This window comes from Poecilia mexicana, unplaced genomic scaffold, assembly GCF_051168715.1.
Source record: "Poecilia mexicana isolate PSO_F unplaced genomic scaffold, ASM5116871v1 scaffold_8, whole genome shotgun sequence".
Lineage (NCBI taxonomy): Eukaryota > Metazoa > Chordata > Actinopteri > Cyprinodontiformes > Poeciliidae > Poecilia > Poecilia mexicana.
Window position 1 is genome coordinate 14,267,901 of NW_028263377.1, and position 12,963 is coordinate 14,280,863.

The 12,963-nt window shown below is 36.8% G+C and overlaps 1 long non-coding RNA gene across 1 annotated transcript; it reads left to right on the top strand.

Annotated features, from left to right (window-relative positions):
* Positions 1-934: 934 nt before the first annotated feature.
* Positions 935-4,437, top strand: LOC106914062 (uncharacterized). The gene is made up of 2 exons (XR_001417545.2): positions 935-2,312; positions 3,907-4,437. It is a non-coding gene; the product is annotated as an uncharacterized LOC106914062 (long non-coding RNA).
* The last annotated feature ends 8,526 nt before the right edge of the window (positions 4,438-12,963 follow it).

Consider the following 12,963-nt stretch of genomic DNA (forward strand, 5'->3'; position numbering starts at 1 on the left):
ACAGCGAAACTGAAACTTTGCGAGGTTCTTTACTGAAAGCTGAAACCAGGATGGAGATCATGCTAAGTGAATTGAACATTTTGCTTTTGAGTGTACTAACAATCCTCGTCATTATGCCGTCATGAGGAACAGATTGCCCAAGTGCTCTTTGCAGCAGAGGTCAGAATAATTTATCACAGAGTTCCCTTTCTTTTCAGTCGTGGATCTCCTGAATACCAAATATTGTAGGTGGGGTTTTTACATTTCTTCTTTTAGAAAGAAATTAACAGTAACTTAGCAACCTTACCTCAACCTTACTTTAATTTAACTTCCACTCATCATAATCTTAGCTTTATCCTGCCTGCATTTGGGTCCAATATTACCACAAAACCTAACAGAGGATCCACATCTTAGAAAAGCAGCATGTCATTTGTGCCTTTCCAAGAACAAATATGGCTTTAATACGAGTCCTGATTTTAGACTTCAGAAAGTCCTTTCTTCTGCTCTCAGAAGAAAATAAGGCTGAAATTGTGACCAGTTTTCAGAGACAGTTTGCGAAATGTCCTGTTTTGTTTTTAGAGGCTGGAGGTAAACATCCCACATGCTGTGCATGATTTATCTCCTGTTGGAGTACAGCACATATTAAATTACTTCTTACAACATTTCAGATTTAATTGCTAAAAACAGACACAAAGTAATTTGGAGGAAAGATGGGAGTGGGGTGTGTTTTCTATTTGAACCAACAAAAAACTCCAGTTTTTCTGTATGAATGTTCGCGCAGCTGTTTGTGCCATAGAAGCCAACAGAAGGGAAATATGTCCTAAGGGACAACAGAGACATAAGGACCTTGTAGAAAACTTGCACTTTGTGTGCCTTCTTTTCTCTCTGCAGCCCGAGGAAACAAGGACCTCATAGACTCAAATTCTCTGGTGCAGCTGATGCGGGATAGTGCAATCTTGTGCAACTGCTGTACTTTATTACAGCATACATTAGGTTTCTTATGTGGCTGACTTTAAACTCATACTAACCAGACAAGTGGGATTTTGAAAGTTTACTTCAAAGGTCGGAATATTTAAAGGTCTTATAATGAGAGGATGAAGAGACGAATCAGGATTTGTCCCAACAACAATAAAACTTTCAGGCTTTAAAATATGAGAAAGGTCACCCTTTCTCCATCCATTTTCTAAAAAAAAAATGTTCCTGGTTAAACCCAGGGGGCACTAAATAAGCAATAAGTACAAAACATAACGTTGATGTTTGTGGCGGGACTCTGTTATGATGCGAATAAAAAAATGCCGTAGTTCACTTCAGATGGTGTTTCTTGTGCTCCTCTTCAGGTTAAAAAAGTTGGAGAAAATGTGCACTATGTTTACAATGGTCATCCAGGGAGATTAAAAACAGGCACACACACACACACACACACACACACACACACACACACACACCCACGCACACACACACACACACACACACACACACAGATGTTTGCGTGACTTTCTTTGTGGGGACTTTCCATTGACTTCCATTCATTTCTACAGCCTAAACCTTACCTTTACCCTTTTACTAACCCTATCCATCACATACCTAACCCTAACCCTACCCCTAACCAAAACTCAATCCATACCTTAGCCCTAAATCTGACCCCTGACCCAAAAACAGGGTTTCCCCTCGTGGGGACCAGACTCCGGTCCCCACAAAGAGCAATTGGTCCCCACAACGTAGTATATGTCAGGAAAATCATCCCCATAAGGTATTACAAACAAACACACACACACACGCACACACACACACACACACACGCACACACCCCCACACAACACACACACACACACACACAAAAAAAAACACAAAAACACTTCTATCATAGCAAATCAAAAGTCCATCACCTTCAGTTTGACCTGAAGTCTAAACTCAGACTGACTCGCTGCGTTGGAGAGCCTGTTTTGAGCTCCGCCCAGTCACGAGAAGATAAAACAAAACAAACAAAAAAATAACCTGAACCATTATATCTAACTCAAGTAAACTCTTATTAAAATACACAACACAAAATAAATAAAATAATCATAACGTTGAAAAAAAAGAAACTTGTGACCAAAAATATAATACTCAAATAGAAAATAACCCAATTAATACAACGTCCTGGTAACGTCATTACGTCGTCACGTGACTCCCTCCCGGCGCGCTATAATCCGGAAATAGCTTTGCATGAATATCTGAACCGGGAAAATGTTTGACACCGAAAATTACACACTACGATGGTTACGACAGCTGAGGCAGGAGCACCGCGTGTTCAACCCACGACGAACCGCGCCAGTTTGTGCTGAAACCAAAACGTAAGTTATATCCGGTGTGTTTTCTTGTTTATTGGCACAGACTTTACAGGATTACGTCCCAGCTCGGGACGGCTCCTCCGTCACAGTGACTTTTTATTTCAAAGGCTTTCATAGGGATGTCAGTTATTGCTCTGGAAATATATTTATTCGCCTAAGATTTATTTTGTTTTTGCCTTATTAGTTGCACTGATAAGGACATTTCAATTGTAAAACTTATTCAAACCGGTCTTAGGCGAAGAAAAACAATTGCACCCCTTGTTTAATGTCAAGTAAACTGTAATTAAATATTTTGTTAAATGTATAAAATTGAGTTCAATGAAATTAGCCAAGCCGACAACCAGTTAATGGCAGAAATGTAGAATCAAGAAATAATTTGCATAGAACATTTCTGACAACTTGAAGTAAGCTAAAAAATATCAGAAAGAAACAAAACATTCCCCAAATTAAAGAAATGTAACATTACAGAAACTGACATTTGTCAGTTTGGAATTGTTTTTGAACTTTCACAGGAGTCAGTCTGCAAAATTCGTCCTACTAAGAGAATATCAATAACTCATGCTGGAGATCTCAAAAGAACCTAAAACAACATCTGATGCAGGCCTCACTTCCCGAAGTTAAGGTCAGTGTTTATGATTCAACAATGGGGGGAAAAAAAGGAGACTTCCCAGGCAGTGCGACAAGGTACCATCTCACATTTGGCCAAAATATCTTGATGATCCCAAATTTTTATTAAAAAATATACTTTGTCTGTGTTTGCATTACTGTAGTTCTGGCTTAAATAAATGTAATTTCAAAGAAAAGAAAAATAAAACATAGCTTCAGGACCTGAACTCTTAATTCTGCTCTCTACAAGAAAACCTTGAGAGAAAACATTCAGCCACCAGTTAGATTTTTTTAAAGCAAAAATAAAGTGAGTTTAGATTATGGCGACTGACCTTAAAAAGGACATTCATGCTTGAAAACCCTCCAGAGTGGTTAAATTAAAGCAAACCTGTAAAAAAAAAGTGTAAGGGCCAAATTTGCTTGTTAAGTACTGCTAAATATTTCATCTCAAGATTAAGATGCTTTATAGAAATATGAAAGAAATTAAATATTAAAGCAATTAAAATAGAATGAGTACTCAAGCGCTCGAACAAAATACATTCTGTTGTATAGTTTATTAATTAATTGTCATGCTGACTATAATGGCTGCGAAGCAAGCTGTGGTGGATGTAAAAATGGTAAAACATGAACAATGCACAAGCGAGGTCAGCGGTATGGTGAGAGTTGGAGGGCGTAACTGTAGATGTGACTCCATAAATGAAATTATGCTTAGGGCCTCATACAACCTTTGGCTGCCATTGTCATGGCCTTTTTTTTTTTTTTAATAAACGAACATAAAATCAGTGCACATAAAATTAGACATACTTGCTGTGAAATCCTGTTCCAAGGACAGTTTGCTGACAAATTTCAAGTAAAAATGTCTTGTGAATGAGTAATATAATTGTTGGTTCCAGAAATTCACCATTTTACCTTCTCTTGTAAAATATCCACCTTTTTTTTTTTTTTTAATGAAATGGATTTGTGTTTTATCAAATATACTTTACTTCTAAAGGTATTTCAAGTGAGTGTTGATGGCGACTGAAGATCTCTGCAAGCAACTCGAGGCAGGGAGGAGAAGCACACAGAGGGCAGCTCATGTAAAATAGAAAGGTGTCGACCTCAACACATGGCGCCCGCAGGGGAGCTTAAACACTCGGGCTAAATGAGGGCCGCATCAGAGATTCACTAAAGGGGAACACTCCAAGCCCCTTTCCATCTCCGTATCCCCCTGAGCCCCACTGCAACAGCATGTCTTCCTCAGTTAATGCTCCGTACGGTTGGACACACTCACTTAATGCTTGCACACTTTGAAGTCGCGCATTCACAGGAACTTGAGTTACTTTCTGTTTTGTTTCGCTGCCGTGCTCAAATCGTTTGTGCTTTGTCACAGCAGGTTACATGCTCGTTTTGAAAGGTGTGAATTAATATGAAACAAAGCAGGACTCCTTTTGTAACACTAAACTGAATTCACACCTCCGCTATGGACTGGATGTAAAACAGATGAGAACAAAGGTGGTGGAATAAAGCAACATCATGTTGTGTACAGCGAGCATATGTTTCTGCTTAAAATTCAGTTGATTCAAGGTGAGCTTTCTTCTTTTGCCTGGATAGTGTTTAGAGTAAATATAAACTCGTTTAAGGCTGCAGGGTGGACTATCTGGTGGCGCTGTGGCTTTGCAGCAAGAAGGTCCTGGGTTCAAATCCCAGCCTGGGGTCTTTCTCGTGGAAAGACCCCAGGCTGGGGTAACAACCTTTTCAGCATGTCAATGTTCTTCTTAGGCCTTCTAATGAGCCATCATTGGATCCAGGTGCATTAAACCAGGGATACTAGTATGTCAGCTAGCTTTAGTTTTTTTAAGCTAATTTTACCGGTGACTCTGCAGTTTAGCTCTGAAAGCAGTGTTTTGCACCAATTTTTCATAGTCTTTGGGTGGGATTTTTGCATTGACTGAACATTTTCACTCATTTTCAGCAGCTTTCCAATGCGCGTTGTGCAGGCTTTGGCTTTCTTCTGCTCCTCCTGCACATTTCATCCATTTCTGCAAGTCTTCTGTAGTTTACTTCAAAAAGCTTTTGCAGTTTTCACCAAAAATATTCAGCTTGCAGCATTCACATTGCGTTTTTGCAAGAAATGCAAATTTTCCACCTACATTTTAAATCATCTGTCTAGAACTGAGGGTTTTGTGCACATCTATAAGGACAGCATTTTCCTCCTCTCAGTGCGTTTTCATCATCTCCTCACTGAAACCTGCGCTCCGTCTTGATTTTGCTGCTGATTTAAGTTGGAAACTTTCCTAGCGGTGCTGCTCCTGCGTCTTGTCTCTCTGAGGTGCTCTCTTCATTCACAATTCATTATTACTTTAAAACTTTTTTTTTTTATACAAGTTGCCTTCTTCTCCCTTTCACAGATTTTCTGAGAGGCATTTATTATTCAGAGAGCAAAATGCAGGTATTTCAGAGTTGCCCACTAAATTCTGCACTTTTCTCTCTCACACAGAAAATACTTTGATGGTGTTGGACTGTCCCTCACACAGCACTTAATGATGAGCCAATTATCCTCACTTTGCGTCATTTTGCCTCTTATCCATTCTACTGTATTTTCTCCTGTTGCCACCACATTTCTAACATCAGTCTCAATCTCTTTCTGTGGGTGTAAGAGAAGAAAAAGAGGTGCACAATTCCTCATCAGGTTCATATACGTATCAAGCTTAAATGTGCAGATAAGTGCTTCTTTTTATCTGAACAAGAACAAACGGTAGTTTTTCTTAAGCATATTTGAAGTTGATATTTAATATTTGTGTGTATTTTTCTCATTTTTCAGTAATAATCTGATTTCTTTTCTTTTTTAATTTAACTCTTAAATAGGAAATGTATAACGTGCTCATCTCCTCTCAGCACCACACCTGTATATAAAATGTCTGTCTCAAGTATCACAGTCTCAAATATTTGTAAAGCACCAGTCCAGGAAGGAATATCGCTAGAGGGAGTCCATAGACATTGCATCGTATGTTTTTAAGTAACACATGACTTTAAAATGTCCCAGCAAAGAAAAGCTACAAGAATATGACTATTTTCTGTGTTGTGACAGAAAATCTGTCTTTAGCATCAAAAAGCTTTAAATAAATGATGCACTCTTTATATGTAGAAACACATTTTAAAATATTCTCAACTAGGAGTTGTAAATTTTAAGAAAATACTATATATTTTTTAAATGTACTCCCAGGTTTTTAAAAAAAAATGGCCATCTATTGTCTATGTGACATTTTTTCTTGCAGGATGACAGGGTGGGAGCTGTCTGAAGCAATCATTAGGTGGGAAGCAGCGTGGAACCTGGACAGGAACTGACAAGGAAAGAAGTGGCAGGTTTGCAATTCCTTGGGAGGAAATCAGTGACATATGAACCAGATTTAATGGAGATATGAATACACCAACATTTAAACATTAGAGATCATGTCAAAAGTGCAAAACTAAACAACCACACAAGGTACTGAAATCGGAAATAAAAAACATCAAAATAAGTACAGAATACCTTAAGTGAGAAAATCTAAAAACAAACAACAAAATGGACTTTGCTTGAAACACAGGATGTTGGAATATGCATAAACGCTTCATGCCCATTCCTAATCATTGTTGGTGTGCATGGCGTCATGAACTGTAACATACTGAAAATAAGACGGTACTCAAAAATAAGAAACATTTTGGCTTTCTATGGCGCCCCAGAACTAGGCCAGTGCAAACAAATAAAACAGGTAAAACACTGTTCAGTATTATACAATACTGAAAATATCAGTGTTACAGAAAGGAAAAGAACTTGTTTTTTAACCTGCAAATAATGTACCCCTTCGCTGTTGAAAGTATTGAATAAAAGCCTCTTACTGGGTTGTCTCGGTTTCTTTGGTGAGACCTTTGAAGCCTTTCCGAGGTTTTTATTCAGGAATAAAAAAAAAGCTTGAATTGTGCCTTGTATCTGCTTCCTTTCAGAAAGCTTGGATTTGAACTGTTCCTCATTAGCTTTTCTTTGCGTCTGAAAATTGTGCCAGCTATTAAATATTCACCAGCTTCCAAATCGTGTTGAAACTGCTTCAACTGGATCGGAGTCGTTTTGTCGTCGGATCCAACAGAGTTACGGGGGGATGCGTCGCTGTTTGGTTTTTGAATGTTTCTGTTTTTGTGTGTTTGTGTATCATATTGTTTTGTGTCATCTCGAAATCACAAGCTGCTCTCCAGGGAAGCAAAGCAGTCAGAGAAAGCAAACTGCTTTCTGTTCATTTTTATACAATATCCAAGGGGATGGATTATTACAGAATAATGAACAATTAAATTTCTAAAAAAAAGAGCAGGGATTTTTTGGTTAAATTTCATCAAAACGTCCAACTTCAATGATTATTGTTATTTTTGTTAATTTTGTGTTAAGATAATGCACCATATAATTTAAATTTGTATTTGTTTTCTAATTTTATTCTGGAATAAAGTTCTGAAATCTTATTTTTACTGTACTACCTAAAATGTTGCTTATACAAACAATTCAAAATAAAAAAAAATACATTATATAAATTAATTGTAATTAAATTACGCTGAATTAATGTAATAATATTGATTATTAAAGGATGCTATGTTGTGCACCAAAGGCTTAAAGTCAAAAGAAATTTTGTACCTAATATTATTATTATTATTGAAATTAACCATTTAAATGGGTATAAAATTTTCTATAACTTTCAATAATAGTACCAGTCATTGGTGTTTATTGGCATTTATGTATCAGTGCATAAATAATACTACTTTACTACAGTTCAATCAGCAATAAAAATAAATACTAAATATAATAAAACTGATTTCAAATATCTTGTACAATTTTCCTAAAGCTCCGACTATTAATGAGTATGTGTGGGTGTGATCATGTATACAGGCTCATATAGATTACATTATTATGTAATCACTCTAATCTTATAAGAGGGGTCTGCTGTTGCTAAAAAAATAAATTGTTGGATTGGGTGGAAAACATGCAGATGAGACCATGTGCTCTGAATCCATTGGCATTTCATTGCATATTGGAGAACAATGGACCTTTGGAAGAAGAACGCAATGTCTGAATCTGTCTTGGGGTTTACTGCTAGTGATTGATGTGCCTGGTTAATTATTTGAAACACAACTGATGCAGATAAACAATACAGCCAAAAATAAACATGAATCACAAAATACTCAAATAAATCGAATCAAAACCTTTTCAAGATGAGACTCAGTCTTATGCTTACTCGAATAGTGTGCTATTCTCAGTCGGCTTCGTTCTTATCGGAATCCTGGAAAAATATTATTTCTTTGTGGTGATAATGTTCCTTAGTCTCTGTGTTTATATGTTTTCTTTTTACTGTCACAACTCGGCCTAATTAATACTGGTCTAGCTTATGAATCACTGGACGGCTTAGCGCTGCAGTACATTAACGATCTGCTCTTGTATCAACTTTCCAGACCTCTAAGGTTTTCTGGTTCTGATCTGCTCTGCATCCCCAGAACCAGAACCAAACAAGGAGAAGCAGCATTCAGTTTCTACGGACCACAAATCTGGAACAAACTTCCAGAAATTTGTAAAACAGCCAAAATACTGAGTTTCTTTTAAATATAGACTAAAAACTATCTGTTCAGAGTTGATTTTGAACCATAGTAATTGAAACGCTCACCAACATTTTGGTGTGTAACAATCGCATTTAGCATAATGTAACGTTTCCATTGTTGACTGTGCGTTGTCATGAGGTAAAGCATTTTGAACTGCCATGTTGCTGAAATATGCTATACAAATAACTTGACTTATTGATTCCCAAAGTCAACTTGTAACTCAGCTTGTATGGCTGCTGAGGAGTATTCTTTTCCCCGACATGTTCAGCTAGTTAAACTGAAACGCTATGAAAAGTTGTTTGCCTCCATACAGGTTGACGTGCATTTCAGGATAAATTAGTTTTACAAAAAACTTCAGAAGAAATAACCTATTTATCTTGCACAATGATTTTCAGGCTACGAATGCACTACAATTAATATTTATTTATATATTTTTTTTTTTTTTATCCTGTCAGCCTAAGGGACCTGTTTATTGCAAAGGCATGTTTTGTCTACAGTTTCATGCTGAAGATTACCAGAAGAGTGTTTTCACATCATCTCAGCTAGCTTTCAAACAACAATTTGCATACACTGTCACAATGAAGTTCAATTGATGCTTACTGACAGTTTATTCACAATCACTGACCTCAGAGAGCACAGACTCAACATTTAACCAATGTTTGCTAAATCTGATATTGCTGCTGAGAGAAGATATGTGAATCACAATACAAATATACATGCCATTAATGATAGAGTGCCCATTCAAATGAAATGTCTTCTATTTGATTTCAATATGCAGCTCTTTGAGCACTGAACAATCTTGCATGGAGCCATTATTAAAGTTTTATTAGCTGACCACGCTTTGTTCCGTCAGTGAATGGCTGTTATTATGTCATATGAATAGAGTCCCTTCTAAGCCAAAATGAAGTTAGCGTCAATTGTATTCAGCTTGTTGGGCTTGTATTACCTTTTAAATCAGTCTTCAGATTTCCAGTATTGCTATTCTGGAAAGTCATTTTCATGCTGATGGGAAGAAGCTCCAAGAAGGAGCTGAGCGGCGTCTGTAAAGCGTGGCATGGTGAGAAACTGGGAGACTGCCAACCGACTGTTGGAAGATTTCATATTGTGGAGATTAATCTATTCCATTTCAAACGGTTTACGTGATTTTTAATGGATGTGCGCTTGAAAATGACTGAGAACGAAACACTTTAAAGCTTGAAGCAGGCACTTAAGTGGAGGATGCAGAAGACGTAAAGAGCTTCTTCGGTTTGACCTTTTGCGGTAATGCATCACAGATTAAATGTATTCTCCCAGCTGTTTTTTTTTTTTTTTTTTTTTGGTCAGTACCACTAACACACCTAGAAATTTAAGGGCAGTGGGAAATGTTAGACAATGGGCAGCTGGTCAATGAAAGCAGTGAGGTTAACTATCTTATCTGTTTAGAAGTAGTTGACTCTCTTCAGGAAAAAAGCTGCCAAATTGGGTATTTTATGTTATCTAAGGGAAACACGCATCGTTAAATAAGATATTCACTGTATTTATTTTAAAAATGATTCAAAGGATCTTTATATTTAGATACTAGATCTATCTATTTGTATGAAACACATGGTCTTTACGTATCTGCCAAAAATAACCATTCTCACATTATATATATATATATATATATATATATATATATATATATATATATGCTTTATCTCTACCCTGGATTTACAAAGCCAGCTGTACTAAATACAAGATGCAAACAGTTTGCAATTTTTTTATTTTTTATTTTTTTCAGGATGCAGTTACAAGCAAAAATATTTCTCAACAAGGAGCTTCAGGTCCTTACACAATACAGGCACTCCCTAAAACTGTGTAAAGAGCGTGTGTACCTGTGGAGTAATGGTATTTAATACCAATAATTGATAACCATGGTTTTCTTGTTTGCTACAACAGAAGGTTGAAACACTTACTTTATTTTCATGATGGAACAGCACGTTATTGTTCCACCTGTATGAAGCCAGACATTCTTTGATCAGATATCCAAAGAAGAAGAATGAAAATATCAGGAAAACACAATTTTTGGGGACTCATTACTCTGAAAACAGGAAGTGGATATCTTTCTCAGCATTGAAGTGCATTTTATGGAACATTCCTCACTTTACAAAACGTTGAAAAGCACATAGGTCGAGAATGAACATGTTCATCATAGCGTTAAAGATGAAATATAGGTGCCGTTTGCTAACTTTCTTGCTTCTTGTCCCACATTTAAGCCTAGCTTGAGAAGTCTGTTCTGTTGACATTGTTCTTGACTTATGAGTGTAGCAAAAATCGTGTTTGCTGAAAAGGTTTTGAAGCATTTAGATTTTTGCAAAGGTTTAATATTTCAGCTCTGGAACCCAAAGGAGCAACATGAGGAGGAAGTTGAAGTTGTGATTCTCACACAAGCAACAGATTCACAGAAAAGAAGGAAAAAAAACAGAAAAATGGGAAGTGCAGGCTAAATCACAAACAATAAAAATAAACATAGTAAATGCAACATTGATTTATTGATTTTTTTTTTTTTTCCAAGTTTTGCATCTGGCTTCACATTTGTAAAACTTCAGAAAAGGCAGAAATGTAGACATTTGCACATTGCGTTGGAGTCATGCACACTGTTCGGCTGGCTTTTTAATAATTTCTTCGAGATCTAACGGGATAAACCACCAAAGGATTCGATCAAGCGGGTTTCATCACACCAGACGGACTTTACACCAAGCTGAAATACTGCGCTTTCTAAAATCACAGACATCTCTCAAACTTTTTCCACTTTTTACCATGTTGCAGACACAAACATCACTGTATTTTAATGTAGTTTTATGTGATAGACAAACATATTTTAAAGCAAAATAACAAGTATGAATTTTTGATTTACTTATTTTGTTGCAAATAAAAATCTTTAAAGTGTGATATTTGTGGATTGATATTTACTATTATTTTCATTCCATCACACAGTAGCTGAGCAATATTTATTTTTTTTGATTATCTTTCCCATAAAATCCCCCAAAAATTGAATGCATGTTTGTGGTTGTAAAACATTCAAATGTTACAACAGTTAAAGAGATTTACTACTTTTACAAGATATTGAGAAATCATTTTGTTTTTGCTAGAATTTAGTAGTGCACAGTTGGGGGGAAATGTAAGGTACAACACTCTAATTTCAATTGCCTAATTAAACACTCAGTGATTAGCTGCTGAGTGATTTTTGGTTGTCTCCAGAGAATGACCAGAGTTTCAGGGAAGGTATCATTTCTCAGTGCCATGCCTTTAACAAACACTGACTCATGTTTATGATTCAGTGTTACTGTGGAATTGTTTTTGCCTAATTTACTCACGCTTCAGTCCACACTCGGGTTTGTCACATCTTCCTTTACAACTACTTAGAGTTTTGCGCTTCACAGTGTTGCCAAACAGATGCGCGTAGTGTGCGTATGTATTAGAATCAAAAATGGACCCATCCATAGTTGAGTGCATCTCCTTCAGGCTTTGTAAGTATAATAAGTACTCAAAGAGACATTTTTCCAGCCCACTTCCCGCAGTGCCAATGAAGAGTTCACAAGCTCTGTCACGTCTGTGATTGCAGCCTACGCTCCGAAGCAGCCAAACATAAAGCTTCAGCGCTCACCAGTCTGTCCTCGGCACGTCCTGGCAATTAGGGCTACTGCCCTGGGGGAAAAGCATGACAGATATGAGAAACGTTGCTGCTTTAAAGACCACCAGCTGTTTTTGTAGGAACACAAAGTAAACTAACTTGGAATTTCACATCTGGCCTTCCCTTTTTCTTCAGCCTCAATGAAGTTCATGATATCAGCAGTCGGACTAAATGCTCCCTATTATTCCCTTTTTAGTGAAAGAATGAAAGATTTGAGGAAAAACTGACTTTAAAGGGTTTGTAATTATGGCGCTAATATGAGGGAGTAATTTGATGAAAACGTGACGGTGTTTGGTGATGCATATTACAACAGCTTTGAAGCCAGAGTTTATCTCAATTTTATTTTTACTTCAGAACAATGACGTGAGAATCTTTTTACACAATGGAAACTGTAAGAATAGTTACTTTGAAATCTTCACACAATAAAACATCTTGAGTGTCGGTAACACATCTGGGACCTAAATTGCTTGTAAGACATTAGTCTGTATCAAGTCTGAATATTTTTCACTGCAATGCTCATCTCAGTTTTCCCTCTTTTCTCCCAGCACCTAAAGGAGTCCCACATGGTCCCTTCCAGGACTCCTACTATTTACATTGTATGATTGATTGATTTACTGTGCTAATTTACAATATTATAATAAAGTATAAATTCCTACTATGAGCAGCACAAACAACAAAATGTTCTGGAGGCTGACCAGCTGATCAGAGAAATTTAAAAACTTTAAGTAGACTCCTACTTTTTAGGACAACACTGACGTAGGCCAAAGAATCTATCCCAATCCTACATTTGCTTCATTTTGTGGAAAA